General features: G+C 46.3%; 15 non-coding genes and 3 pseudogenes across 15 annotated transcripts; 4 read left to right on the top strand and 14 right to left on the bottom strand.

The window, feature by feature from the left end:
- Positions 1-80: 80 nt before the first annotated feature.
- Positions 81-244, bottom strand: LOC135032953 (U1 spliceosomal RNA). Its single transcript, XR_010228415.1, has one exon. It is a non-coding gene; the product is annotated as a U1 spliceosomal RNA (small nuclear RNA).
- A 668-nt stretch (positions 245-912) lies between these two features.
- LOC135032883 (U1 spliceosomal RNA) lies at positions 913-1,076 on the bottom strand. The gene has a single exon (XR_010228355.1). It is a non-coding gene; the product is annotated as a U1 spliceosomal RNA (small nuclear RNA).
- Positions 1,077-1,228: 152 nt separating this feature from the next.
- On the bottom strand, positions 1,229-1,392 carry LOC135032929 (U1 spliceosomal RNA). The gene has a single exon (XR_010228392.1). It is a non-coding gene; the product is annotated as a U1 spliceosomal RNA (small nuclear RNA).
- A 670-nt stretch (positions 1,393-2,062) lies between these two features.
- Positions 2,063-2,225, bottom strand: LOC135032896 (U1 spliceosomal RNA). The gene has a single exon (XR_010228366.1). It is a non-coding gene; the product is annotated as a U1 spliceosomal RNA (small nuclear RNA).
- A 152-nt stretch (positions 2,226-2,377) lies between these two features.
- On the bottom strand, positions 2,378-2,541 carry LOC135032927 (U1 spliceosomal RNA). The gene has a single exon (XR_010228390.1). It is a non-coding gene; the product is annotated as a U1 spliceosomal RNA (small nuclear RNA).
- A 702-nt stretch (positions 2,542-3,243) lies between these two features.
- On the bottom strand, positions 3,244-3,378 carry LOC135032891 (U1 spliceosomal RNA; annotated as a pseudogene).
- Positions 3,379-3,530: 152 nt separating this feature from the next.
- Positions 3,531-3,694, bottom strand: LOC135032942 (U1 spliceosomal RNA). The gene has a single exon (XR_010228404.1). It is a non-coding gene; the product is annotated as a U1 spliceosomal RNA (small nuclear RNA).
- Positions 3,695-6,055: 2,361 nt separating this feature from the next.
- On the top strand, positions 6,056-6,211 carry LOC135032911 (U1 spliceosomal RNA). The gene has a single exon (XR_010228375.1). It is a non-coding gene; the product is annotated as a U1 spliceosomal RNA (small nuclear RNA).
- A 674-nt stretch (positions 6,212-6,885) lies between these two features.
- On the top strand, positions 6,886-7,049 carry LOC135032828 (U1 spliceosomal RNA). Its single transcript, XR_010228306.1, has one exon. It is a non-coding gene; the product is annotated as a U1 spliceosomal RNA (small nuclear RNA).
- Positions 7,050-7,201: 152 nt separating this feature from the next.
- Positions 7,202-7,364, top strand: LOC135032888 (U1 spliceosomal RNA). Its single transcript, XR_010228360.1, has one exon. It is a non-coding gene; the product is annotated as a U1 spliceosomal RNA (small nuclear RNA).
- A 3,304-nt stretch (positions 7,365-10,668) lies between these two features.
- LOC135032933 (U1 spliceosomal RNA) lies at positions 10,669-10,832 on the bottom strand. Its single transcript, XR_010228396.1, has one exon. It is a non-coding gene; the product is annotated as a U1 spliceosomal RNA (small nuclear RNA).
- Positions 10,833-11,524: 692 nt separating this feature from the next.
- LOC135032909 (U1 spliceosomal RNA) lies at positions 11,525-11,666 on the bottom strand (annotated as a pseudogene).
- A 152-nt stretch (positions 11,667-11,818) lies between these two features.
- Positions 11,819-11,982, bottom strand: LOC135032895 (U1 spliceosomal RNA). Its single transcript, XR_010228365.1, has one exon. It is a non-coding gene; the product is annotated as a U1 spliceosomal RNA (small nuclear RNA).
- A 692-nt stretch (positions 11,983-12,674) lies between these two features.
- On the bottom strand, positions 12,675-12,816 carry LOC135032864 (U1 spliceosomal RNA; annotated as a pseudogene).
- Positions 12,817-12,968: 152 nt separating this feature from the next.
- Positions 12,969-13,132, bottom strand: LOC135032884 (U1 spliceosomal RNA). Its single transcript, XR_010228356.1, has one exon. It is a non-coding gene; the product is annotated as a U1 spliceosomal RNA (small nuclear RNA).
- Positions 13,133-14,436: 1,304 nt separating this feature from the next.
- Positions 14,437-14,510, top strand: TRNAN-AUU (transfer RNA asparagine (anticodon AUU)). The gene has a single exon. It is a non-coding gene; the product is annotated as a tRNA-Asn (tRNA).
- A 5,365-nt stretch (positions 14,511-19,875) lies between these two features.
- On the bottom strand, positions 19,876-19,991 carry LOC135032916 (U5 spliceosomal RNA). The gene has a single exon (XR_010228380.1). It is a non-coding gene; the product is annotated as a U5 spliceosomal RNA (small nuclear RNA).
- A 275-nt stretch (positions 19,992-20,266) lies between these two features.
- On the bottom strand, positions 20,267-20,382 carry LOC135032913 (U5 spliceosomal RNA). The gene has a single exon (XR_010228377.1). It is a non-coding gene; the product is annotated as a U5 spliceosomal RNA (small nuclear RNA).
- Positions 20,383-22,482: the final 2,100 nt, after the last annotated feature.

Below are 22,482 nucleotides of genomic sequence, written 5' to 3'. Positions count from 1 at the left end.
AGCACAAGGAAACTCTCGAAAAAAGAACAAGGCTAGAGGAAGATCTGAGACAAAGAAATCTGACTTTTACCAGAGCTGACCAGAGGAAAGCACAAACACAGTCCCCCACTACCACAAATAATGCAGTCGAGTTTCCCACATTTGGGGAAATGACAGGGGTCAGCATACCCAGAATGCAATGAATGAACCTCACCCTGGGAGAACAATCTTCATGACAATGGTATCTCCTATGCAAAATAAGTATGATTTGGGATAGGGCTGGGGAGGGCCGCTGCTCAGGCACATCTCTGTCAAGTAAAGGAGATTCAACTGAGGCAGCACAAGGGAACTCTCATCTGGGGACAACAACTGCAGGGAGAACACATATTTTCAGATGAACATGGGAGAGCAGAAGGCTGCCTAATACTGAAGCACCCCCAAACAACAAACCAAATGCAACAACTAGTACAAGCATTCCTGGGAAAAGGTCTGCAGAAGACGGATTTGCATACGGTGATGTCATCCAAGCAGTGGGCCAAAGTTGGCTGGAACCCTCATCTGCATATGAAAAGAGAAAAGGGGTATGCAGGGCATGGCGGCCTTTTGCGGCGCTTGGATGACCCTTAGTTCGCATTAAACACCTCCACCCTCCGTCGGTGTGGGGCTCATGTTGGCTATGCCCCAGCCCCTGAAGCATTCAAGCTGATTTCTTGCAGCAGCTGGGCACTGTAACAGCTCCAGAGCTGCTCTGTAAGGCAAGTAAAAGGGTGTTGGCCCTGCAGCACTACCTGTAGTTTGCATTGTGCGTTGGAAGGCACAAAGTAAGCAGACAGGAGAAGTCAGGAGAGTGCACAAGGGCAAGGGCAGGGGCTCAAGAAAAGAGAAGTGGAAACAGACAGCAAACTAGGCTGGAGAGAGACCTGAGACAAAGAGATCTGAATTATACGAGTAGCCGACCAGAGGAAACACAAATTATGTAGTCAAGTGTCCCACATTTGGGGAAATCGTAGGAGCAGCACACCCAGAGTGCAATGGGTGAGCCTTGCCCTGGGAGAAGCACCTTCCTGATCATAGTATCTCACCTGGCAGGTAAGTAGGAGTTGGGCTAGAGCTGGGGAGGGTCGCTGCTCGGGCACCCCCCTGTCAAGTGAAGGAAATCCAACTGAGGCAGCACAAGGAAACTCTCAAAAAAAGAACAAGGCTAGAGGAAGATCTGAGACAAAGAAATCTGACTTTTACCAGAGCTGACCAGAGGAAAGCACAAACACAGTCCCCCACTACCACAAATAATGCAGTCGAGTTTCCCACATTTGGGGAAATCACAGGGGTCAGCATACCCAGAATGCAATGAATGAACCTCACCCTGGAAGAACAATCTTCATGACCATGGTATCTCCTATGCAAAATAAGTATGATTTGGGATAGGGCTGGGGAGGGCCGCTGCTCAGGCACATCTCTGTCAAGTAAAGGAGATTCAACTGAGGCAGCACAAGAGAACTCTCATCTGGGGACAACAACTGCAGGGAGAACACATATTTTCAGATGAACATGGGAGAGCAGAAGGCTGCCTAATACTGAAGCACCCCAAACAACAAACCAAATGCAACAACTAGTACAAGCATTCCTGGGGGAAGGTCTGCAGAAGACGTATTTGCATACGGTGATGTCATCCAAGCAGTGGGCCAAAGTTGGCTGGAACCCTCATCTGCATATGAAAAGAGAAAAGGGGTATGCAGGGCATGGCGGCCTTTTGCGGCGCTTGGATGACCCTTAGTTCGCATTAAACACCTCCACCCTCCGTCGGTGTGGGGCTCATGTTGGCTATGCCCCAGCCCCTGAAGCATTCAAGCTGATTTCTTGCAGCAGCTGGGCACTGTAACAGCTCCAGAGCTGCTCTGAAAGGCAAGTAAAAGGGTGTGGGCCCTGCAGCACTACCTGTAGTTTGCATTGTGCGTTGGAAGGCACAAAGTAAGCAGACAGGAGAAGTCAGGAGAGTGCACAAGGGCATAGAAGGCAGCGGCTCAAGAAAAGAGAAGTGGAAACAGACAGCAAACTAAGCTGGAGAGAGACCTGAGACAAAGAGATCTGAATTATACGAGAGCCGACCAGGGGAAACGCAAATTATGCAGTCAAGTTTCCCACATTTGGGGAAATCGCAGGAGCAGCACACCCAGAGTGCAATGGGTGAGCCTTGCCCTGGGAGAAGCACCTTCATGATCATAGTATCTCACCTGGCAGTTATGTAGGAGTTGGGCTAGAGCTGGGGAGGGTCGCTGCTCGGGTACCCCCCTGTCAAGTGAAGGAGATCAAACTGAGGCAGCACAATGGAACTCTCGAAAGAAGAACAAGGCTAGAGGAAGATCTGAGACAAAGAAATCTGACTTTTACCAGAGCTGACCAGAGGAAAACACAAACACAGTCCCCCACTACCACAAATAATGCAGTTGAGTTTCCCACATTTGGGGAAATCACAGGGGTCAGCATACCCAGAATGCAATGAATGAACCTCACCCTGGGAGAACAATCTTTATGACCATGGTATCTCCTATGCAAAATAAGTATGATTTGGGATAGGGCTGGGGAGGGCCGCTGCTCAGGCACATCTCTGTCAAGTAAAGGAGATTCAACTGAGGCAGCACAAGGGAACTCTCATCTGGGGACAACAACTGCCGGGAGAACACATATTTTCAGATGAACATGGGAGGGCAGAAGGCTGCCTAATACTGAAGCACCCCCAAACAACAAACCAAATGCAGCAACTAGTACAAGCATTCCTGGGGGAAGGTCTGCAGAAGACGGATTTGCATACAGTGATGTCATCCAAGCAGTGGGCCAAAGTTGGCTGGAACCCTCATCTGCATATGAAAAGAGAAAAGGGGTATGCAGGGCATGGCGGCCTTTTGCGGCGCTTGGATGACCCTTAGTTCGCATTAAACACCCCCACCCTACTTCGGTGTGGGGCTCATGTTGGCCATGCCCCAGCCCCTGAAGCATTCAAGCTGATTTCTTGCAGCAGCTTGGCACTGTAACAGCTCCAGAGCTGCTCTGTAAGGCAAGTAAAAGGGTGTGGGCCCTGCAGCACTACCTGTAGTTTGCATTGTGCATCGGAAGGCACAAAGTAAGCAGACAGGAGGAGAAGTCAGGATAGTGCACAAGGGTATAGAAGGGAGGGGCTCAAGAAAAAAGAAGTGGAAACAGACAGCAAACTAGGCTGGAGAGAGACCTGAGACAAAGAGATCTGAATTATATGAGAGCCGACTAGGGGAAACACAAATTATGCAATCAAGTTTCCCATATTTGGGGAAATCGCAGGGGCAGCACACCCAGAGTGCAATGGGTGAGCCTTGCCCTGGGAGAAGCAACTTCATGATCATAGTATCTCACCTGGCAGGTAAGTAGGAGTTGGGCTAGAGCTGGGGAGGGTCGCTGCTCGGGCACCCCCCTGTCAAGTGAAGGAGATCCAACTGAGGCAGCACAAGGGAACTCTTGAAAGAAGAACAAGGCTAGAGGAAGATCTGAGACAAAGAAATCTGACTTTTACCAGAGCTGACCAGAGGAAAGCACAAACACAGTCCCCCACTACCACAAATAATGCAGTTGAGTTTCCCACATTTGGGGAAATCACAGAGGTCAGCATACCCAGAACGCAATGAATGAACCTAACCCTGGGAGAACAATCTTCATGACCATGGTATCTCCTATGCAAAATAAGTATGATTTGGGATAGGGCTGGGGAGGGCCGCTGCTCAGGCACATCTCTGTCAAGTAAAGGAGATTCAACTGAGGCAGCACAAGGGAACTCTCATCTGGGGACAACAACTGCAGGGAGAACACATATTTTCAGATGAACATGGGAGGGCAGAAGGCTGCCTAATACTGAAGCACCCCCAAACAACAAACCAAATGCAACAACTAGTGCAAGCATTCCTGGGGGAAGGCCTGCCGCAGATGGATTTGCATATGGTGATGTCATCCAAGCAGTGGGTCAAAGTTGGCTTCAACCCTCGTCTGCATATGAAAAGAGAAAAGGGGCATGCAGGGCATGGCGGCCTTTTGCGGCGCTTGGCTGACCCCTAGTTTGCATTAAACACCTCCACCCTCGGTCGGTGTGGGGCTCATGTTGGCTATGCCCCAGCCCCTGAAGCATTCAAGCTGATTTCTTGCTGCAGCTGGGCACTGTAACAGCTCCAGAGCTGCTCTGTAAGGCAAGTAAAAGGGTGTGGGCCCTGCAGCACTACCTGTAGTTTGCATTGTGCGTTGGAAGGCACAAAGTAAGCAGACAGGAGAAGTCTGGAGAGTGCACAAGGGCATAGAAGGCAGCGGCTCAAGAAAAGAGAAGTGGAAACAGACAGCAAACTAGGCTGGAGAGAGACCTGAGACAAAGAGATCTGAATTATACGAGAGCCGACCAGGGGAAACACAAATTATGCAGTCAAGTTTCCCACAGGAGTATATAGGATACGACCCAGTGGTACCTGACGACATAGATACTAACAGCTATTTAATAACATTACGCTAGAAAGTGATTATTAGCAACATATATATCTATATAAACAACCCCGCCAGGGTTGTGCCTTCAAAAATAATCACACACGGACACGCTTTTTAAACCTTTTTTTCACATCTCTTTATTCTTCTTATGCACATGTATGTTAGTTCTGTGATTTTAACCTTTATGTTTCACTGCAGTTTGGGATAATAATATTAATATTTATCCAATTTTAATACATACTTAATAAAGGTTATATTTTATGATTCATTCATTCTGTCCAGTGCGTCAACAGTGCAGATTTCTTCTTGTTTTTTCTCCCAAATTCTATAACAATGACAGTAAATGTTGTTTCTTTTCAAACAGAACTTTCTTGACCATGCTTCTTGCTTGAAAGATCTGGGAGCACATGGAAAACAGTACAAACCATGCAGTATCACAAGAGCCTTTATTTGATATTTCATGAAGATAGAGCAGAATTGAGGACACGTCAACTATTTCTGCCGAAGGTGGTTCATCTTTCCACATGGTGCCTTTGGCCACTGACACCTTCGTTGAGTCAAAGTCTCTGGCTGTGGTCAGAACTTTGAAAATTTATGTCACCAGAACGGTTCAGATTAGGAAAACAGAGGCTCTGTTTGTCCTGTATGCTCCCAACAGGATTGGGTGTCCTGCTTCCATGTAGACAATTATGCGCTGGATCTGTGGTAAGATTCAGCATGCTCATTCCACGGCAGGATTGCCGTTACTGAATTAGGTGAAGACCCATTCTACTAGAAAGGTGGGTTCATCCTGGGCAGCTGGTCGGGGAGTCTCGGCATTGCAACTTTGCCGAGCAGCTATTTAGTAAACACTTTTGCTAAGTTTTACAAGTTTTAGAGTAAAGGAGATTCAACTGAGGCAGCACAAGGGAACTCTCATCTGGGGACAACAACTGCAGTGAGAACACATATTTTCAGATGAACATGGGAGGGCAGAAGGCTGCCTAATACTGAAGCACCCCCAAACAACAAACCAAATGCAACAACTAGTACAAGCATTCCTGGGGGAAGGTCTGCAGAAGACGGATATGCATATAGTGATGTCATCCAAGCAGTGGGCCAAAGTTGGCTGGAACCCTCATCTGCATATGAAAAGAGAAAAGGGGTATGCAGGGCATGGCGGCCTTTTGCGGCGCTTGGATGACCCTTAGTTCGCATTAAACACCCCCACCCTCCTTCGGTGTGGGGCTCATGTTGGCCATGCCCCAGCCCCTGAAGCATTCAAGCTGATTTCTTGCAGCAGCTTGGCACTGTAACAGCTCCAGAGCTGCTCTGTAAGGCAAGTAAAAGGGTGTGGGCCCTGCAGCACTACCTGTAGTTTGCATTGTGCATTGGAAGGCACAAAGTAAGCAGACAGGAGGAGAAGTCAGGATAGTCCACAAGGGTATAGAAGGGAGGGGCTCAAGAAAAAAGAAGTGGAAACAGACAGCAAACTAGGCTGGAGAGAGACCTGAGACAAAGAGATCTGAATTATATGAGAGCCGACCAGGGGAAACACAAATTATGCAGTCAAGTTTCCCACATTTGGGGAAATCGCAGGGGCAGCACACCCAGGTGAGATACTATAATCAGGAAGGTGCTTCTCCCAGGGCAAGGCTCACCCATTGCACACTGGGTGTGCTGCTCCTACGATTTCCCCAAATGTGGGACACTTGACTGCATAATTTGTGTTTCCTCTGGTCGGCTCTCGTATAATTCAGATCTCTTTGTCTCAGGTCTCTCTCCAGCCTAGTTTGCTCTCTGTTTCCACTTCTTTTTTCTTGAGCCCCTCCCTTCTATACCCTTGTGCACTATCCTGACTTCTCCTCCCGTCTGCTTACTTTGTGCCTTCCAATGCACAATGCAAACTACAGGTAGTGCTGCAGGGCCCACACCCTTTTACTTGCCTTACAGAGCAGCTCTGGAGCTGTTACAGTGCCCAGCTGCTGCAAGAAGTCAGCTTGAATGCTTCATGGGATGGGGCATGGCCAACATGAGCCCCACACCAAAGGAGGGTGGGGGTGTTTAATGCGATCTAGGGGTCATCCAAGCACCGCAAAAGGCCGCCATGCCCTGCACGCCCCTTTTCTCTTTTCATATGCAGATGAGGGTTGAAGCCAACTTTGACCCACTGCTTGGATAACATCACCATATGCAAATCCATCTGCTGCAGGCCTTCCCCCAGGAATGCTTGCACTAGTTGTTGCATTTGGTTTGTTGTTTGGGGGTGCTTCAGTATTAGGCAGCCTTCTGCCCTCCCATGTTCATCTGAAAATATGTGTTCTCCCTGCAGTTGTTGTCCCCATATGAGAGTTCCCTTGTGCTGCCTCAGTTGAATCTCCTTTACTTGACAGAGATGTGCCTGAGCAGCGGCCCTCCCCAGCCCTATCCCAAATCATACTTATTTTGCATAGGAGACACCATGGTCATGAAAATTGTTCACCCAGGGTGAGGTTCATTCATTGCATTCTGGGTATGCTGACCCCTGTGATTTACCCAAATGTGGGAAACTCGCCTGCATTATTTGTGGTAGTTGGGGACTGTGTTTGTGTTTTCCGCTGGTCAGCTCTGGTAAAAGTCAGATTTCTTTGTCTCAGATCTTCCTCTAGCCTTGTTCTTCTTTCGAGAGTTCCATTGTGCTGCCTCAGTTGGATCTCCTTCACTTGACAGGGGGGTGCCCGAGCAGCGACCCTCCCCAGCTCTAGCCCAACTCCTACTTACCTGCCAGGTGAGATACTATGATCTTGAAGGTGCTTCTCCCAGGGCAAGGCTCAACCATTGCACTCTGGGTGTGCTGCCCCTGCGATTTCCCCAAATATGGGAAACTTGACTGCATAATTTGTGTTTCCCCTGGTCGGCTCTCGTATAATTCAGATCTCTTTGTCTCAGGTCTCTCTCCAGCCTAGTTTGCTGTCTGTTTCCACTTCTCTTTTCTTGAGCCGCTCCCTTCTATGCCCTTGCGCACTATCCTGACTTCTCCCGTCTGCTTACTTTGTGCCTTCCAACGCACAATGCGAACTACAGGTAGTGCTGCAGGGCCCACACCCTTTTATTTGCCTTACAGAGCAGCTCTGGAGCTGTTACAGTGCCCAGCTGCTGCAAGAAATCAGCTTGAATGCTTCAGGGGCTGGGGCATAGCCAACATGAGCCCCACACCGAAGGAGGGTGGAGGTGTTTAATGCGAACTAGGGGTCATCCAAGCGCCGCAAAAGGCCGCCATGCCCTGCATAACCCTTTTCTCTTTTCATATGCAGATGAGGGTTCCAGCCAACTTTGGCCCACTGCTTGGATGACATCACCGTATGCAAATTCGTCTCCTGCAGACCTTCCCCCAGGAATGCTTGTACTAGTTATTGCATATGGTTTGATATTTGATGGTGCTTCAGTATTAGGCAGCCTTCCGCTCTCCCATGTTCATCTGAAAAAATGTGGTCTCCCTGCAGTTGTTGTCCCCAGACGAGAGTTCCCTTGTGCTTCCTCAGTTGAATCTCCTTAACTTGACGGGGGAGGGGCTTGCCCGAGCAGCCACCCTCCCCAGCCCTATCCCAACTCATACTTATTTTGCATATGAGATCTCTATATCATGAAGATTGTTATCACAGGGTGAAGTTCATCCATTATATTTTAAAATAGGAAGGTTCAAATTACATATTTGAATTGCATCTATGTGCTGGATTCAAATGTCCCCCCCCCCTTCCTTTCTCAATTGTGCCCGTCAGCAGCTATTCTAAGGTTGCTGCCAATGGGTGTGACACATTAATTTCTTCTGTGGGGTACACTGGACTCCACAAGGATTCACATTGGGGTGTAGAGTAGGATCTTGATCTGAGGCACCAACCGGCTCAAAGCTTTTGACTGTTCCCAAGATGCTCAGCGCATTCTCCTCTATAACCCCGCTTCCATGAACAGGGAGCTCAGTTTGTAGTTGGTGCCTTCAGTAGCAGGCCACTTAACAGGGGCCTGCCTCAGGCAGCCTATTCTTAGCTATTAATTTTGACAAGAAAATAAGAACTTTTTTTATGAGAATCTACAAGGGCTGCAGCAGGCTAGGTCTAATAGACATCTTTACTGCAGCTTCATCACTCCCAGCGGCGCTGTATACTCCCGTGCCCTGGTTGCTGGGTCACTGCAGCGGAGGCTCCGGTTTCTTCCTAAGGTCAGTCACACACGCACCGCCCTTCCGGATCACGAGGCCGCTGATGAAGGGGAGCGTGGCCGTAGGGGGTGGACCGTGTGCGCACTGGCGTGGACACTGATTACTGGGCAGCCGCTCCACGAGCCACCAGGTACAGTTAAGGAGCACAGGTCTGGGGTTTTTTCTCCCATATTAAACCAATTTTGTACTGCCCGCAGCGCATTGTGATAGGTAATAGGGCCTGATTCAGGTTGGATTGCAATCACAGTAAGCGATCCAACTGCAAAAATTGCTAAGAGCATACGCATGTGCCTGCATTTTCTGCGGCACCCCGCAGAGAATGCGATCGCCTCTGCCTGTCAATCGGGGCAGGGGGGGAGAGGGGGGTCAGCAACACTCCATTTCCAAGTCAGGGATGGAGCGGTGCGGGGGCAAGGCTTCAAAATGGGGTCTGCAACGGAGGAGACACAGGGGGCGTGGTCACAGCGGCTGTATGACATCACATTCAGCCGCTGTGATCACAAAAATGGTGGCGGCTTCCTGCGCGCACATACAGTCTGCACCAGCAGGAGGCTACACCATTTTTTATGATCACGCTGAACTGCAGTGCGACTGCAATTACAGATTGGTCAAGAAGGGAGGCGTCATGCTGGGTGGCCATGTCCTGTCACTGTGCAGGAGCCAGTACCGCTCACACACTAGTCCCCGGGTGCAGCCCCCAACCCCCGGGACACCCGGAGCAACAAAATGTAGATTCAGGCCACCAGGCCACGCCCCTACCTATGAAACCATGCCTCCTTTTTACCATTGCGCTGCTTATCTGCGCGCACTGCATTACAATCTCCTTCGCCACCTCTCTGGGTGTCACCAGTGATAGTGACACCTCTGCCATGCTTGTAGCAGCTGGTCCTAAGATCTACGCCTCAAGCCCTGAGTGTTTGCCCTTGTGACTTGTTGATCATCATAGCGAAGCAGATGCTTACAGAAAACTGCAGGGGCTTAGATTGAAAATAAAAAAATATATGGGTATAAGGTAGAGAGGAGCGGGTTCGGTTCTCCGAGAACCAAATTCCCCACGAACTCCACGTGGTTTACACTGGTCCGAGGCAGGCTCGGTTGTTCCCGCCTGACTCGGAAAACCTGAACAAGGGAAAATGTCATCATCCCGCTGTCGGATTCTCGCGAGATTCGGATTTCATATAAAGAGCTGCGCGTTGCCGCCATTTTTACTCGTGCATTGAAGAGGGAGCGGAGAGGACGTGGCTATGTTCTCTCAGTGGAAATCTCAATATCAGTGCTCAGTATCAGTGGTTACTTATTGCTGCTCAGTAATACTAGTAGTGTGTCTCTCCTGCTCAGTGTCAGTTCTCAGTAGTATCCTCATCAGTGCTCAGTATCACTGCTCATTGTCTTGTGCTGCATTGTGGTGCTCAGCATACTACAGTACATTACTAATAGTCCAGTGCTGCATCTTGCTGCTCAGTGTCAGTTCTAGTATCCTCATCAGTGCTCACTATCACTGCTCATTACATTGTGGTGTTCTGTATACTACAGTAACATAGTAATATAGTAACATATAGTAATATAGTTTTTGAGGTTGAAAAGAGGCAAATTGCCCATCGTGTTCAACCTGTTTTAAGTTGTGATGATTCTACATACTTGCTGAATAATGTTTTATGACTAGTTAACTACTACAACTCATGTTACCCCCGGATTAACCATGTTGATATTTTAAGTATTATAACCTTGGATAGCTTTTTCATTCAGAAATGTATCCATTCCTTTTTTAAATCCAATTACAGAGTCCGCCATTACCACCTTCCCTGGCAGGGAATTCCACATCCTGATTGCCCTAACAGTGAAGATCATAATATCTCACCTGGCAGGTAAGTAGGAGTTGGGCTAGAGCTGTGGAGGATTGCTGCTTGGGCACCCCCTGTCAAGTGAAGGAGATCCAACTGAGGCAGCACAAGGGAACTCTCGAAAGAAGAACAAGGCTAGAGGAAGATCTGAGACAAAGAAATCTGACTTTTACCAGAGCTGACCAGAGGAAAGCACAAACACAGTCCCCCACTACCACAAATAATGCAGTCGAGTTTCCCACATTTGGGGAAATCACAGGGGTCAGCATACCCAGAATGCAATGAATGAACCTCACCCTGGGAGAACAATCTTCATGACCAAGGTATCTCCTATGCAAAATAAGTATGATTTGGGATAGGGCTGGGGAGGGCCGCTGCTCAGGCACATCTCTGTCAAGTAAAGGAGATTCAACTGAGGCAGCACAAGGGAACTCTCATCTGGGGACAACAACTGCAGGGAGAACACATATTTTCAGATGAACATGGGAGGGCAGAAGGCTGCCTAAAACTGAAGCACCCCCAAACAACGAACCAAATGCAACTACTAGTGCAAGCATTCCTGGGGGAAGGCCTGCAGCAGATGGATTTGCATATGGTGATGTCATCCAAGCAGTGGGTCAAAGTTGGCTTCAACCCTCGTCTGCATATGAAAAGAAAAAAGGGGTGTGCAGGGCATGGCGGCCTTTTGCGGCGCTTGGATGACCCCTAGTTCGCATTAAACACCTCTACCCTCCTTCGGTGTGGGGCTCATGTTGGCTATGCCCCAGCCCCTGAAGCATTCAAGCTGATTTCTTGCAGCAGCTGGGCACTGTAACAGCTCCAGAGCTGCTCTGTAAAGCAAGTAAAAGGGTGTGGGCCCTGCAGCACTACCTGTAGTTTGCATTGTGCGTTGGAAGGCACAAAGTAAGCAGATGGGAGAAGTCAGGATAGTGCACAAGGGTATAGAAGGGAGGGGCTCAAGAAAAAAGAAGTGGAAACAGACAGCAAACTAGGCTGGAGAGAGACCTGAGACAAAGAGATCTGAATTATATGAGAGCCGACCAGGGGAAACACAAATTATGCAGTCAAGTTTCCCACATTTGGGGAAATCGCAGGGGCAGCACAGCCAGAGTGCAATGGGTGAGCCTTGCAGTGGGAGAAGCATCTTCATGATCATAGTATCTCACCTGGCAGGTAAGTAGGAGTTGGGCTAGAGCTGGGGAGGGTCGCTGCTCGGGCACCCCCCTGTCAAGTGAAGGAGATCCAACTGAGGCAGCACAAGGGAACTCTCGAAAGAAGAACAAGGCTAGAGGAAGATCTGAGACAAAGAAATCTGACTTTTACCAGAGCTGACCAGAGGAAAGCACAAACACAGTCCCCCACTACCACAAATAATGCAGTTGAGTTTCCCACATTTGGGGAAATCACAGGGGTCAGCATACCCAGAATGCAATGAATTAACCTAACCCTGGGAGAACAATCTTCATGACCATGGTATCTCCTATGCAAAATAAGTATGATTTGGGATAGGGCTGGGGAGGGCCGCTGCTCAGGCACATCTCTGTCAAGTAAAGGAGATTCAACTGAGGCAGCACAAGGGAACTCTCATCTGGGGACAACAACTGCAGGGAGAACACATATTTTCAGATGAACATGGGAGGGCAGAAGGCTGCCTAATACTGAAGCACCCCCAAACAACAAACCAAATGCAACAACTAGTGCAAGCATTCCTGGGGGAAGGCCTGCAGCAGATGGATTTGAATATGGTGATGTCATCCAAGCAGTGGGTCAAAGTTGGCTTCAACCCTCGTCTGCATATGAAAAGAATAAAGGGGTGTGCAGGGCATGGCGGCCTTTTGCGGCGCTTGGATGACCCCTAGTTCGCATTAAACACCTCCACCCTCCTTCGGTGTGGGGCTCATGTTGGCTATGCCCCAGCCCCTGAAGCATTCAAGCTGATTTCTTGCAGCAGCTGGGCACTGTAACAGCTCCAGAGCTGCTCTGTAAAGCAAGTAAAAGGGTGTGGGCCCTGCAGCACTACCTGTAGTTTGTATTGTGCGTTGGAAGGCACAAAGTAAGCAGACGGGAGAAGTCAGGATAGTGCACAAGGGTATAGAAGGGAGGGGCTCAAGAAAAAAGAAGTGGAAACAGACAGCAAACTAGGCTGGAGAGAGACCTGAGACAAAGAGATCTGAATTATATGAGAGCCGACCAGGGGAAACACAAATTATGCAGTCAAGTTTCCCACATTTGGGGAAATCGCAGGGGCAGCACACCCAGAGTGCAATGGGTGAGCCTTGCCCTGGGAGAAGCATCTTCATGATCATAGTATCTCACCTGGCAGGTAAGTAGGAGTTGGGCTAGAGCTGGGGAGGGTCGCTGCTCGGGCACCCCCCTGTCAAGTGAAGGAGATCCAACTGAGGCAGCACAAGGGAACTCTCGAAAGAAGAACAAGGCTAGAGGAAGATCTGAGACAAAGAAATCTGACTTTTACCAGAGCTGACCAGAGGAAAGCACAAACACAGTCCCCCACTACCACAAATAATGCAGTTGAGTTTCCCACATTTGGGGAAATCACAGGGGTCAGCATACCCAGAATGCAATGAATTAACCTAACCCTGGGAGAACAATCTTCATGACCATGGTATCTCCTATGCAAAATAAGTATGATTTGGGATAGGGCTGGGGAGGGCCGCTGCTCAGGCACATCTCTGTCAAGTAAAGGAGATTCAACTGAGGCAGCACAAGGGAACTCTCATCTGGGGACAACAACTGCAGGGAGAACACATATTTTCAGATGAACATGGGAGGGCAGAAGGCTGCCTAATACTGAAGCACCCCCAAACAACAAACCAAATGCAACAACTAGTGCAAGCATTCCTGGGGGAAGGCCTGCCGCAGATGGATTTGCATATGGTGATGTCATCCAAGCAGTGGGTCAAAGTTGGTTCAAACACCTTTGCAAAGTTCTATAAGTTTGATACCCTGGCTGAGGAGGACCTCCTGTTTGCTCAATCGGTGCTGCAAAGTCATCCGCACTCTCCTGCCCGTTTGGGAGCTTTGGTATAATCCCCATGGTCCTTACGGAGTCCCCAGCATCCTCTAGGACGTAAGAGAAAATAAGATTTTAAACCTACCGGTAAATCTTTTTCTCGTTGTCCGTAGAGGATGCTGGGTGCCCGTCCCAAGTGCGGTCTACTTCTGCAAGACTTGTATATAGTTATTGCTTACATAAGGGTTATATGTTAGTTTTCATCGGTCTTGGACTGATGCTATGTTGTTTTCATACTGTTAACTGGGTAGTATATCACAAGTTATACGGTGTGATTGGTGTGGCTGGTATGAATCTTGACCTTGGATTAACAAAAATCCTTTCCTCGTACTGTCCGTCTCCTCTGGGCACAGTTTCTCTAACTGAGGTATGGAGGAGGGGCATAGAGGGAGGAGCCAGTGCACACCCAGATCTAAAGTCTTTCTTAAAGTGCCCATGTCTGCTGCGGAGCCCGTCTATCCCCCATGGTCCTTACGGAGTCCCCATCATCCTCTACGGACTACGAGAAAAAAAAATTACCGGTAGGTTTAAAATGTTATTTTTTTCTCTGCAACCCACTGCTAAATTGTGCTTCCTAGCTGTTTTTTATAAAATCACTTAATTAAATCTAACTCTGATTACATCAGAGAAGGCCAGGTACCCTACACCATAAGAGGGGGTTTGAAATTTTGACTTGTCTACTTAAAGATCACCAAAATCTGATGACAAGGTCAATTACATCCCTGGGTGGGATTGAACCACCAACCTTTTGGTTAATAGCCCATGTAAGTGCAAGAAATCCTGAAGCACTCACTCATCATGGGAAAGTACCAATGTGTTTCTTACAAAAATTCTCCAGATTATTGACTTTTTAAAGTTTTTCTAGGAAACGTTCTAGATGAATGCTTATTAGCCTTTGTCAGTATTGACTTTCGCAAGGTGTCTCTGTGGCGCAATCGGTTAGCATGTTTGGCTATTAACCAAAAGGTTGGTGGTTCAATCCCACCCAGGGATGTAATTGACCTTGTAATCAGATTTTGGTGATCTTTAAGTAGACAAGTCAAAATTTCAGAAACCTCCCTTATGGTGTAGGGTACCTGGCCTTCTCTGATGTAATCAGAGTTAGATTTGATTAAGTGATTTTATAAAAAAACAGCTAGGAAGCACAATTTAGCAGTGAGTTGCAGAGAAAAAAAATTATGCTGGCAGAAAAGTCCAATTGAGTGATTAAACAGCTCTTAATTTTCTGATTTTATGTTTATGCTAACAAATTTGCTCTCTGAAAAGTGTCCACAAAGCCAAGTCTCTGATTAACACCTTTGTAGGAATGGTTTTTCACCTATTACTGAATTAAACTTGCTTCATTGGAAAGGCATCAAAGATGCATCCTCATTTCAATGTCTACTGAAATAATACAGGTTGACACCAGGAAACGTCACTGCATCCTTGCTGCTTCCTCATGGGGAAGTCTGTTTAATGTGAAAACAAGGTGATATCTAATCAGCACACAGGTAAGGAATTAAGAAAATCTTTCTTTATGGGTGAAGATGTTTCTCACAAATTGTTGTCCCAATGCATCATTGAAATTCAAGATGGAAGATGATTTTCATATATCACTTGTACATTTTGCATTGCTCTTCTGGTGACAATGTAGTTTGTTTTTGTCAATTACCATTTCAGTAATAGGGTAAAGAAAATTAAGTGGATTTTTTAAAGAAAACAATGCTGTCAATATACTATTAAAACAAATTAAAATGATAAAAGTTATTGTACTTTAAGTAAAAATAAAAGTGCCAAAATATCAATCCCAGTTTTTGATTACTTTAATTATAAAAAAAAAAGTGCACATAGCAGAGGATAGTTTCGATCAATCGACCTCTGGGTTATGGGCCCAGCATGCTTCCATTGCACTACTCTGCTGCTCATGGAAGTGTCAGAGATCCTGAAGACTAAATTGATTAAAGGCCTTAAAGTACTGGACTATAAGGAAAGACTTACTAGGCTGAATATTTATACACTAGAAAAGAGGTGCCTAAGAGGAGATATTATTAATATCTTCAAATATGTAAAGATACATAACAAAGAGTTATCAGAGGAATTATTTATTAAAAGAACACGTGGTCACTCGCTGCGACTGGAGGAAAGTTCAGAACGCAATGGAGGAAAGGTTTCTTCACTGTTAGGGCAATCAGGATGTGGAATTCCCTGCCAGGGAAGGTGGTAATGGCGGACTCTGTAATTGGATTTAAAAAAGGAATGGATACATTTCTGAATGAAAAAGCTATCCAAGGTTATAATACTTAAAATATCAACATGGTTAATCCGGGGGTAACATGAGTTATAGTAGCTAACTAGTCATAAAACATTATTCAGCAAGTATGTAGAATCATCACAACTTAAAACAGGTTGAACACGATGGGCAATTTGCCTCTATTCAACCTCAAAAACTATGTTACTATATTACTATGTTATTGTAGTATACAGAACACCACAATGCAATGAGCAGTGATAGTGAGCACTGATGAGGATACTAGAACTGACACTGAGCAGCAAGATGCAGCACTGGACTATTAGTAATGTACTGTATTATGCTGAGCAACACAATGCAGCACAAGACAATGAACAGTGATACTGAGCACTGATGAGGATACTACTGAGAACTGACACTGAGCAGGAGAGACACACTACTAGTATTACTGAGCAGCAATAAGTAACCACTGATACTGAGCACTGATATTGAGATTTCCACTGAGAGAACATAGCCACGTCCTCTCCGCTCTCTCTTCAATGCACGAGTAAAAATGGCAGCAACGCGCAGCTCTTTATATGGAATCCGAATCTCGCGAGAATCCGACAGCGGGATGATGACATTTTCCCTTGTTCAGGTTTTCCGAGTCAGGCGGGAACAACCGAGCCTGCCTCGGACCAGTGTAAACCACGTGGAGTTCGTGGGGAATTCGGTTCTCGGAGAACCGAACCCGCTCCTCTCTACCTTATACCCTATCAATTTTTTTATTTTCAATCTAAGCCCCTGCAGTTTTCTGTAAGCATCTGCTTCGCTATGATGATCAACAAGTCACAAGGGCAAACACTCAGGGTTTGAGGCGTAGATCTTAGGACCAGCTGCTACAAGCATGGCAGAGGTGTCACTATCACTGGTGACACCCAGAGAGGTGGCGAGGGAGATTGTAATGCAGTGCGCGCAGATAAGCAGTGCAATGGTAAAAAGGAGGCATGGTTTCATAGGTAGGGGCGTGGCCTGGTGGCCTGAATCTACATTTTGTTGCTCCGGGTGTCCCGGGGGTTGGGGGCTGCACCCGGGGACTAGTGTGTGAGCGGTGCTGGCTCCTGCAAAGTGACAGGGCATGGCCACCCAGCATGACGCCTCCCTTCTTGACCATGCTGTAATTGCAGTCGCACTGCAGTTCAGCGTGATCATAAAAAATGGTGTAGGCTCCTGCTGGTGCAGACTGTATGTGCGCGCAGGAAGCCGCCACCATTTTTGTGATCACAGCGGCTGAATGTGATGTCATACAGTCGCTGTGACCACGCCCCCTGTGTCTCCTCCGTTGCAGACCCCATTTTGAAGCCTTGCCCCCGCACCGCTCCATCCCTGACTTGGAAATGGAGTGTTGCTGACCCACCTCTCCCCCCCTTCCCCGCCCCGATTGACAGGCAGAGGCGATCACATTCTCTGCGGGGTGCCGCAGAAAATGCAGGCACATGCGTATGCTCTTAGCAATTTTTGCAGTTGGATCGCTTATTGTGATTGCAATCCAACCTGAATCAGGCCCTATTACCTATCACAATGCGCTGCGGGCAGTACAAAATTGGGTTAATATAGGAGAAAAACCCCCAGACCTGTGCTCCTTAACTGTACCTGGTGGCTAGTGGAGCGGCTGCCCAGTAATCAGTGTCCACCGCAGTGCGCACACGGCCCACCCCCTACGGCCTCGCTCCCCTTCAGCAGCGGCCTCGTGATCCGGAAGGGTGGTGTGTGTGTGACTGACCTTAGGATGAAACCGGAGCCTCCGCTGCAGTGACCCAGCAACCAGGGCACGGGAGTATACAGCGCCGCTGGGAGTGATGAAGCTGCAGTAAAGATGTCTATTAGACCTAGCCTGCTGCAGCCCTTGTAGATTCTCATAAAACAAGTTCTTCTTTTCTTGTCAAAATTAATAGCTAAGAATAGGCTGCCTGAGGCAGGCCCCTGTTAATTGGCCTGCTACTGAAGGCACCAACTACAAACTGAGCTCCCTGTTCATGGAAGCGGGGTTATAGAGGAGAATGCACTGAGCTTCTTGGGAACAGTCAAAAGCTTTGAGCCGGTTGGTGCCTCAGATCAAGATCCTACTCTACACCCCAATGTGAATCCTTGTGGAGTCCAGTGTACCCCACAGAAGAAATTAATGTGTCACACCCATTGGCAGCAACCTTAGAATAGCTGCTGACGGGCACAATTGAGAAAGGAAGGGGGGGGGGACATTTGAATCCAGCACATAGATGCAATTCAAATATGTAATTCGTACCTTCCTATTTTAAAATATAATGGATGAACCTCACCCTGTGAGAACAATCTTCATGATCAAGAGATCTCATATGCAAAATAAATATGAGTTGGGATAGGGCTGGGGAGGGCTGCTCGGGCAGCACCTCCCCCGTCAAGTTAAGGAGATTCAACTGAGGAAGCACAAGAGAACTCTCGTCTGGGGACAACAACTGCAGGGAGACCACATCTTTTCAGATGAACATGGGAGGGCGGAAGGCTGCCTAATACTGAAGCGCCATATGCAACAACTAGTACAAGCATTCCTGGGGGAAGGTCTGCAGCAGACGGATTTGCATACGGTGATGTTATCCAAGCAGTGGGCCAAAGTTGACTGGAACCCTCATCTGCATATGAAAAGAGAAAAGGGGCATGCAGGGCATGGCGGCCTTTTGCAGTGCTTGGATGACCCCTAGTTCACATTAAACACCCCCACCCTCCTTTGGTGTGGGGCTCATGTTGGCCATGCCCCATCCCCTGAAGCATTCAAGCTGATTTCTTGCAGCAGCTGGGCACTGTAACAGCTCCAGAGCTGTTCTGTAAGGCAAGTAAAAGGGTGTGGGCCCTGCAGCACCACCTGTAGTTCGCATTGTGCGTTGGAAGGCACAAAGTAAGCAGACGGGAGGAGAAGTCAGGATAGTGCGCAAGGGCATTCTTTTCTCTTAGTCCGTAGAGGATGCTGGGGTCACATTAAGAACCATGGGGTATAGACGGGATCCGCAAGAGACATGGGCACTTTAAGACTTTCAAAGGGTGTGAACTGGCTCCTCCCTCTATGCCCCTCCTCCAGACTCCAGTTATAGGAACTGTGCCCAGGGAGACGGACATTTCGAGGAAAGGATTTATTGTTAAACTAAGGTGAGCATCTTACCAGCTCACACCTTAAACATGCCGCAGAACGTGGCATTCAACAGAACACAAGCCAACGGCATGAACAATTGCAGCAAAAAGCTGACCAGAACCATAACACAACATGTGTATAACCACAAGTAATAACTGCAGACACAGTATGGACTGGGACGGGTGCCCAGCATCCTCTACAGACTAAGAGAAAAGGATTTACCGGTAGGTATTAAAATCCTATTTTCTCATACGACCTAGAGGATGCTGGGGTCACATTAAGAACCATGGGGTTATACCAAAGCTCCTGAACGGGTGGGAGAGTGCGTACGACTCTGCAGCACCGAATGACCCAACTTAAGGTTATCATCAGCCAAGGTATCAAACTTGTAAAACTTAGCAAAAGTGTTTACTAAATAGCTGCTCGGCAAAGTTGCAATGCCGAGACTCCCCGACCAGCTGCCAAGGATGAACCCACCTTTCTAGTAGAATGGGTCTTCACCTACTTCAGTAACGGCAATCCTGCCGTGGAACGAGCATGCTGAATCTTACCACAGATCCAGCGCATAATGGTCTGCATGGAAGCAGGACACCAAATCCTGTTGGGAGCATACAGGACAAACAGAGCCTCTGTTTTCCTAATCTGAACCGTTCTGGTGACATACATTTTCAAAGTTCTGACCACAGCCAGAGACTTTGACTCAACGAAGGTGTCAGTGGCCAAAGGCACCATGTGGAAAGATGAACCACCTTCGGCAGAAATTGTTGACGTGTCCTCAATTCTGCTCTATCTTCATGAAAGATCAAATAAAGGCTCTTGTGATACTGCATGGTTTGTACTGTTTTCCATGTGCTCCCAGACCTTTAAGCAAGTAGCATGGTCAAGAAAGTTCTGTTTGAAAAGAAACAACATTTACTGTCATTGTTATGCAAATAAACTTACATTAAAGCTAACAAGAAAGCACACTCGTTCTGTCTTTAAACTGATAAAAGAAACCCCAATAATATGGGGCATGCAAAAATTGAGATAAAACTCAGTTTTGCTCCTCTCCACGGAAATCTTTAATAAAAGGCGAAATATTTGTTAGTTCTGAAGAGAAACCAGAGCATGACCAAGATTCCACCTGTCGCCTGAGTGCCATGCCAGCAGTTCTCATTCAGCTGAAAGTGAGCACCCAATTTGAATGAAAGAAAGCAGATTTCTCACCAGGCTTCCCCTTGCTATAAACATGGTTTGTACTCTTTTCCATGTGCTCCCAGATCTTTCAAGCAATTAGTGTGGTCAAGAAAGTTCTGTTTGAAAAGAAACAAACATTTACTGTCATTTCTATGCAAATGAGCTTACATTAAAGCACACTCGTTCTATCTTTAAACCGATAAAATAAAACCCCAATAAGATGGGGCATGCAAAAATTGAGATAAAACTCAGTTTTGCTCCTCTCCACGGAAATCTTTAGTAAAAGGCGAAAGATTTGTTCGTTCTGAAGAGAAACCAGAACATGACCAAGATTCCACCTGTCGCCTGAGTGCCATGCCAGCAGTCCTCATTCAGCTCAAAGTGAGCACCCAATTTGAAAGAAAGAAAGCAGATTTCTCACCAGGCTTCCCCTTGCTATAAACATGGTTTGTACTCTTTTCCATGTGCTCCCAATGAAGCATGTTTAATTTAGTAATAGGTGAAAAACCATCCCTACAAAGGTGTTAATCAGATACTTGGCTTTGTGGACTCTTTTCAGAGAACAAATTTGTTAGCATAAAAATAAAGCCAGAAAATGAAGAGCTGTTTAATCACTCAATTGGATTTTTCTGCCAGCATATTTCTTTTTCTCTGCAACCCACTGCTAAATTGTGCTTCCTAGCTGTTTTTTTTATAAAATCACTTAATCAAATCTAACTGATTACATCAGAGTAGGCCAGGTACCCTACACCATAAGAGAGGGTTTGAAATTTTGACTTGTCTACTTAAATATCACCAAAATCTGATCACAAGGTCAATTACGTCCCTGGGTGGGATTGAACCACCAACTTTTTGGTTAATAGCCGTACACACTAACTGATTGCGCTACAGCGACACTTTGTGAAAGTACATACTGACAAAGGCTAATAAGCATTCATCTAGAACGTTTCCTAGAAAAACTTTAAATAGTCAATAATCTGGAGAGTTTTTGTAAGATGTTTCTTCCATCAACCAATGAAGAAACACATTGGTACTTTCCCATGATGAGTGAGTGCTTCAGGATCTCTTGCACTTACATGTGCAGCAGAGTACTGTAATGGAAGCATGCTGGGTCCATAACCCAGAGGTAGGCAGATTGAAATTATCCTCTGCTATATGCATTTTTTTTTTGTTAATTAAAGTAATCCAAAACTGGGATTGATATTTTTGCTCTTTTTATTTTACTTAAAGTACAATAACTTTTACCTTTTTAATTTGTTTTAATAGTATATAGACAGTATTGTTTTCTTTCAAAAATCCACTTAATTTTCTTTACCCGATTATTAAAATGGTAATTGACAAAAACAAACTACATTGTCACCAGAAGAGCAATACAAAATGTACAAGTGATATATTAAAATCATCTTTCCAGCTTGAATTTCAATGATGCATTGGGGCAACGATTTTGTGAGAAACATCTTACCCTTAAATAAAGATTTTCTTAATTCCTTACCTGTGTGCTAATTAGATATCACCTTTTTTTCACATTAAACAGACTTCCACATGAGAAAGCAGCAAGGATGCAGTGGCGTTAATGTTTCCTGGTGTCAACCTGTATTATTTCAGTAGATATTGAAATGAGGATGCATCTTGCTGCCTTTCCAATGAAGCAAGTTTAATTTAGTAATAGGTGAAAAACCATCCCTACAAAGATGTTAATCCGATACTTGGCTTTGTGGACACTTTTCAGAGAATAAATTAGTTAGCATAAAAATAAAGCCAGAAAATGAAGAGCTGTTTAATCACTCAATTGGATTTTTCTGCCAGCATATTTCTTTTTCTCTGCAAACCGCTGCTAAATTGTGCTTCCTAGCTGTTTTTATAAAATCACTGAATCAAATCTAACTCTGATTACATCAGAGAAGGCCAGGTACCCTACACCATAACAGGGGTTTTTTAAATTTTGACTTGTCTACTTAAAGATAACCAAAATCTGATAACAAGGTCAATTACATCCCTGGGTGGGATTGAACCACCAACCTTTTGGTTAATAGCCGTACACACTAACTGATTGCGCCACAGCGACACTTTGCAAAAGTACATACTGACAAAGGCTAATAAGCATTCATCTAGAACGTTTCCTAGAAAAACTTTAAATAGTCAATAATCTGGAGAGTTTTTGTAAGATGTTTCTTCCATCAACCAATGAAGAAACACATTGGTACTTTCCCATGATGAGTGAGTACTTCAGGATCTCTTGCAATTACATGTGCAGCAGAGTACTGTAATGGAAGCATGCTGGGTCCATAGCCCAGATGTAGGCAGATTGAAACTATCCTCTGCTATATGCGTTTTTTTTTGTTAATTAAAGTAATCCAAAACTGGGATTGATATTTTTGCTCTTTTATTTTTACTTAAAGTACAATAACTTTTACCATTTTCATT

Source organism: Pseudophryne corroboree, unplaced genomic scaffold, assembly GCF_028390025.1.
Source record: "Pseudophryne corroboree isolate aPseCor3 unplaced genomic scaffold, aPseCor3.hap2 scaffold_555, whole genome shotgun sequence".
Classification (NCBI taxonomy): Eukaryota; Metazoa; Chordata; class Amphibia; order Anura; family Myobatrachidae; genus Pseudophryne; species Pseudophryne corroboree.
The sequence above is the reverse complement of the archived record's forward strand: the minus strand, read 5'-3'. Positions and strand labels throughout refer to the sequence as shown.